At 42.5% G+C, this 6,686-nt stretch overlaps 1 long non-coding RNA gene across 1 annotated transcript in view; it reads left to right on the plus strand.

Annotated features, from left to right (window-relative positions):
• Positions 1 to 1,129: 1,129 nt before the first annotated feature.
• Positions 1,130 to 6,686, plus strand: part of LOC104147078 (uncharacterized) — a 221,160-nt gene continuing 215,603 nt past the window's right edge. The window contains exon 1 of the long non-coding RNA XR_011141417.1: positions 1,130 to 1,212. This is a non-coding gene — a long non-coding RNA (uncharacterized lncRNA). The remainder of the gene's footprint in view (positions 1,213 to 6,686) is intronic.

Here is a 6,686-nt window from a genome sequence, read left to right on the forward strand (position 1 = left end):
GCCAGGTGTAGCTGGCCAGAGGCTTTCAAGCTGCACGTGGCTCACGACCTGAACGGGTGAGATACGCCACCAGCAGCAGGAGCCACCGAAGGCCACAGATCCGCGGCTGGTGGAGGCAGCGCATCCGAATTGGGCACCGAGCCTGACGTCGCCTGGCTGCTGTCAGGCTCAGTCTGTACCCAGCCCTGAACCCTGCCGGCTTGTCTGCCACTCCTGCCCTGGCACAGGCCGTACGGATCTTGTGACTTGCACAAACCGCCTTCCAGTGCACATCCCAGGGAGCGCTCTCCGCTGGAGAAAACTGGGAGTAAGCGGATGCGCTGCTTTGTATTCACAAACATAACCACTCCTCATCTGGTGTAGGCAGTCTGGGAGTGCTCATGGGTTGTGGTCCCGTATGAAAATTTTGTTATGTGGCTCACAGAAAAGCAGGATTGGGTACTCCTGAGCTGTAGGATATAATAGGGGTTATTTTCACCAGAAATTAGTTGAGCACACCTCCTATTGGCCTGACTAGGACTGGGCATTTGATTCATGTGATGAATATCCTGTTTATGCCTCATCAAGAGGATTGAATCAAAATTCAAAAGGATTTGAATTTTGGCTGTGGCGGTACATCTACAACTGCCATAGGCAGCAGATGGGAGGCTCTACCTCTCCATCAAACCTACATAGTGTCTGTCATTTGCACTTCAGTGGATACGAGCTGGCAGAAACAACACCTGGTTCAGCACAAATACGGGAACGGCTCCAGGGTAACAGAAAGCGCTGCGATAAGGTGTCCCTACTGCTGGTACAATTGATGTTGAGTCATTTCCCTGCCATTTTATTCCAACGGGAGCCGTGCCTGCCTGCAGCCGCCGGCGGAAACCTGCCCCGCGGCTGCTCCCAGCTTCGCGCAAACCAGGGCGCGCCGAAAGGGCAGCCAGGCCCCAACGGCCGCCGGCCAACGGCCGCCCGCGCGCTGCCCCGCCGGCCCCAGCCCGCCTCGCGCCGCGGGCGGCGCACGCGGCCGCAGCGCGGCTCCTGCCTCCCTTGCGGGCCTCGGGGCCGCCGAGGCGCCGCTTGGCCCCGGGCGTCACGTGGCAGGCGGTGGCTCCGCCTGCGCCGGCCGCAGCGGCAAGTCTGAGGGGCGTCGGCGGCGCGAGCGGCAGCGACCGTTGGTGGGACGGCGGCGCGGGCGGCTTCGGCGTGGTGCGCACCTTCCCCGCGGTAGGTCCCTCGCCCTCTCCTCGCCGCCCTCTCCTGCCCGGTGTCCGTGGCTGGCTGCCGTGGGGTAGGGAGCTCGCCGTGGCTGAGGTGGTGGGAGGTGGCGCGTTCCCCGGCGAAGTCCCGCGGTCAAGGCGTGGTCAGGCTCTGTTGTGGCCTTGCTGAGGTGTGTGAGAAGCTCTGGGACACCTCTTGCTCTTATATGAACCTCAGCTTCTTGTTTGTGTATGAAACTGGCTGTGAATAGATTGAATGAACCGTTTCTGCACGTGTGTGTACATACAAGCTTTCATCGGTCAAATGCGTGCAGGAAAGCAGGGTGTTGAAAGTATTCGTTTGCAAGTTCAGAACTGTCCCCTGAAGGGGCTGCCGCTGCCGAATCGCAGCTGGCTGCATTTGCACAGTATTGCACCTATTTTGAGATTTTCAATTATGTGGTTTGTAATGGAATATGTTGACCCAAGGTGGAGTACCTGGCAAGTACTCTTCAAAGTCATAAGCTAGAATCTATGTGTAATTATAGTGTACGCAAAGCAAACAACATAGGGCCCTTTTGAGCAGTGGGTAAGGATGGAATAGCTAAAAGGAAAACTAAAAATTGCAAAATAAATATGACTGAATTTACTGTCATAGAAAAGTATTCAACTCTCGAGGAGTTCAGCTGAATTCAGTTCTTTGAGATCAATGGGTCTACTCAAACACAAGTTCTCAAAAAAACTAAGTGTAGCAGAATGTGTCCTTGTAAAAATATAACTCACAGCAGAATGTTTCACACCATTTTTTTTCCAAGTGGTGTTTATAAAACCCACAGTACTTTCCTCCCTGTGTTTTCTTTAAAAAGCCTAGCTTTATACATACCACTGCTGACAAGCTACGTTGTGATGTGTCAGTTTATATTTTGTCAATTGCCTCCCGTTATGTAATGTGCCATGACATGACTAATGCAGCCCAACATGAGTCACCTGTCGTGACAGCTTTATGCTCTCAAAAGAAACTGCTTGCCTTCCCTGCAGAACACTTTTCCCTTTTTCTTAAAGATGCAGTTTTATACAGCTTACTGTTTGTTATTTTGAAATTTTACAATGAAATGGCAAAAGTGGGCATATATATTCAGTATAAAGATATATGAGTAAATGATTATTGAGGTGGTGAATAGCATGGGATGCTCTCACTGTTTGCTGTGAAGAGAGTTGGTTACTTTCACACTGTAATATTCCTACTGTATTGCAGCATCATATCCAAGGAAAAAGTTATGATGGCTGGGTATTTAGAGGTGACTGACTTTAATCAGGGCTTATTTATACCAGGGAATTTTATATAATATTACACTAAATTGTTAAAGTAGGGCTATGGTTATGTCATTAAGGACTGACGTATAGTAACATAAATGCTCAATAGAGACATACTTAAGATGCGTATACAGCATAGATGTAGGTTTTTTGCATGTTACTCTTTCAGAAGGCTTTAGAAGATCTTATTCATCATAAGAAGAAAACACCCCTCGCAGCTCAATATTAAAGTCAGATTTTTTGTTTTAATTTTTAAACTGATATTCCAAGTCAAATTTGTTTTACATCAGTTTCCATAAACTGAGAGATGTTCAGACACTGTAAACCATTGCTTATGAGCAACCACTGTAAGCAACCGTTGCTTACAAGCAACTGTTTGCAGTGCTTTGGTGCTTGAAACAAAACAGGTGGATATTGTAATTTTGCAAAGGTAAGTAGTCCACGTGTACAAATTAAGTCATGTCACGTGCGCTCTTATTACATTTTTCATGTTTTTGGTTCAGTGACATCACTCGTTCACAATGAGATCAGAAAGTGGCTTGTGAGTTTTTTGTAACCATTGTATCTTCCCCCTTCTGTCTGCATTAAAATCAGACCTCCTTCACATAAACAAATACGGTCTCTCTTTTTTTTCCTTCAAAAACACACTGTCTTGATGTCATAAGAAATTAGACTCTTGCTTTCCGTAATAGGTTTAACGATTGGTATAAGTAAGATAGATGGCTTGTGTAATCTTGTGCTTCTCAGGATATACAGAAAAAAGGTATAGCTCAAAACCTACCAGGCTTCCTCAGATGCTAAGGGGTAGTGAAACAAACTTGTGTCCTTCCTCTAAATGGACAAAGAAGACACAAGTAAGTAGAGTCTGATACAAAACCCTCTGAAATCAACTCTGTTGACTTCAACAGGTGAAGAATCAACACTGCTAATTTTACTGACAGTAGAAAAAGTCTAAAGGAGTATGTTTTAACAGATTTTTATCACAAGTTTTATCATTAACTTTTGCCATATCTTATCAGTCCTGATCATCTGTGTTTCAATAAAATTCCATGGTTACCCTCTGATGTCGGAGATCTGGGAAGACTCATTAATTCTTTACCTAAGAGCTAATTGTGAATACCATATAGTACTTTTGTCCTTTGAAAGACTCTTTAATGGTGATGTGAAAGCACTTCAGAAGTAGGTCAGAAAGAGAATGGAAGAAAATTTGGTTATTGCAAATATATACTGCAGTAATGTTAGACCTTCAGATTTTGTATTATGCTAGCATTGATTGTGTGTTCTTAGTTTCCCTGTGTCCAGATAGTGAATATACAGAAAGCTGTAAGTGCAACTGGAAATCTGCCTTGTGCATGATATAGATGTCAAATTGGCCAAATATGCTGAGCATGCAGAAGAGCTATCCGGTATGTTAATGTTGCACATGACAATGCAATGTCATGTGCTGTGTTAAATAGCCCATGAAAATGAGAAGCGATGCAGCATGACAGCTTCTTAACTGTCCAGCACAATAGCATGTCTAGATTTATTGTAAATGAAAGACAGAAAGAAAAAAACATCTAAACTGGTTTATTTATGTACTTGTAACAGTTCTCCAGCTATTCTCATGCGCTAATCTCATCTTCTCTTCTGTTGGTTGTGCTTTCTCTCTGGCGCAGGGAGGCCGGGGCCACTGCTTTGTGTACCCTTTTCAGCAATTGATTGATACCAATACAGTTTTCAGTTGCCATTCTATATTGCCTACATTGGATTCAAGTGTTATCAAGCCCAGTCACCTCCTTTTGGATAAAACAAGCAGAATAATGACACACGTTTGTTCTTTATTTAGATCAGTTAAGCCCATAAAGCTTAGGATTTTCGCCCATTTTACATGAATTTTAGGTCCCATGCTGGCCCTTTAAAGAACACTACTCATAAGTAAATTTATTCCCCCTTCCCTTTTTCCCTCGCTTTGTGTAGCTTTGCTATTTGTTGCTGTAGATACAGAAATAAGTGTACCTGCCTAGTCCTTTTATTTTCTTTTATTTTCCTTGTGTACAGCATACAAGCACTTCCAGTTCTATCATTTTTGTACAGTGAATAATAATACCATAGTTTATTATAATAGAAGCAGCTTAGTTTCTGAATTTTCTGTGGCTATTATGAACCAAATTCATAGCAATGGGAACTAGATTTCTCTGTGGAAATATGAGTCTGCGCTACTCATGTTAAATGTTTACTGATCCTTCTTGTGTCGTTCCCCTCTGCTCCAAGCATGCATGTGCCTTTGAAGAAAGGAGTGAGGCTGTTAATTCACAGCATTAACAGGTTGCGAAGAGTAGCCACCAGAGGCAACGTGATGTGTACTTCGACGAATATACTTATAACCTGTACTAACGAACCTGTGAGATCTTCATGTTTTTGAACAATTTTTGATGACTTGACGTTCATTCCATTCAGTGCTGTCACCGTTCAGCTAACTTAATCTCTGTTCAATTTACTGGTAGCAATTGCTGGGTTTTTACTTATGAACTTCACTTTGTGTTCCCCAGCTCCCTAAGATAAAGTAGATTGCAGTCTGGCCTGATGCAGACTCTTCTGTTCAATAAAAGTGTGCAAAAGCGTTGAAGGTTCTGTTTTATACAGACTTCACTATAATTATCCAGTCCTTTCATTGGCTTGTGAATAGATTCCTGTGACCTTTTTTGCATGAAGATATGCTTAAGAAATGTTTGGAATGGCAGCTGCATACCGTGCTATTAAGATGAGCTTCACACAGCACATTGCACTAGTGCTTTGGGAACTGTATTTTGGTTCAAGTGTAAGGTATAACTTCTGATCCATATAGCCTCAATTGGCTTATGTCCTGCTTATCCGAGAAGCTACTTCTGTTTCCTGTGGAGGAACTGGAAGAGTAACAGGAGTGAGAGACTGAGTATTGACTTCTTATTCAAAAGCAACAGCTAGATTACTCTTACTAAATGTGGAGAATATGGTAATACCTGAAGTGGATGAAGTGTATTGATAGGGTATTTCTTCTGAGGAAACTTATCAACTTGTCCCCATTTTGACAGTCAGATAGTGATAGTTGCATGACTTACATCCTGAAGTCTTTCACAGGGCTTGAGTTTGAGAATTGTAGATATTAGTGCATGAATCTTTGCCACATGATCAAAAGGAACAGCTCTGTCACTAGCAACAAGTCATACTTTTAAGGGGAGTAGCTGCTATATGGTAACAACCATTCAGATCCACCAGATTGCTTTTTTTTTTCCACTTGGCTTGTGACTGGGGGGAGGGGGAACAGTAAAGCAAACCTGGAGGGAAAATTACTTTGTTGAACTTTCTTGTTAGTAACTTCCTCTAGATTGTACTTTTATGCTAAACAGTGTATGCTGACCAAATTTTAGCTAGAATACAATGTTTATATTACTAAAAATTGTGTAATGCTGCCAAACAAAATCTTTTATTATAAAAGTGCTGTGTTTTCAAATGCTACAATTTGGAATAGCGGTACAAAGACTGAACAAGGACTGAGACTATTTTGTAAAATAGTTTTATTCCAATAAGCTTGAGTATTATGATTTTTAAGACAAACCTACAGTTTTGTTTGCATTTTAGCAAATATAGCTGATATGTATTACCTGGTACCTTTGCTGCGAGCTTGTACTTAGTGTGTATTTATGTGATTTAGCAGAATAGAAACAACCTAACTATTTGAAGTAATGGTAGAGGATGACATAGCAGGAGTGTATGTGGCGTTCTTCTGGACGATTGCGGAAACTGTCATATCATGATACGTGTATTATTCAGGGAGTTCTTTCAAACATCTCTCATACCTGGCTATTCCTTTGCTAAGCATCATGAAGTGTGTAACTACATCTGTGTTGTTATAAAGGGCTAAGTATGATCTGGAGACTGGGTTAAAAACGCAAGTTCTTTGCTTGTGATTAGATGCAAACTGTGTGGAAATAACGTCAGCCTTCCACAAGCTGACAACATGATTTTGGAGTCAACTCTTAATGTGTGTGCAGAAAAGGGAGAACACGCTTTTAGTATTTATACTTTACTCAAAATTAAGGACAATGTTACAGAGTGACATATTTTACATACAGAAATGTTATCTGTTTTGATTCATCTGCTGAACAAACAACTCATAAATATTTATCATTCCTAAATATGTATGACTCTTATGCTGTGCTTGTGCTG

This window comes from Struthio camelus, chromosome 5 (assembly GCF_040807025.1).
Source record: "Struthio camelus isolate bStrCam1 chromosome 5, bStrCam1.hap1, whole genome shotgun sequence".
Taxonomy (NCBI): Eukaryota; Metazoa; Chordata; class Aves; order Struthioniformes; family Struthionidae; genus Struthio; species Struthio camelus.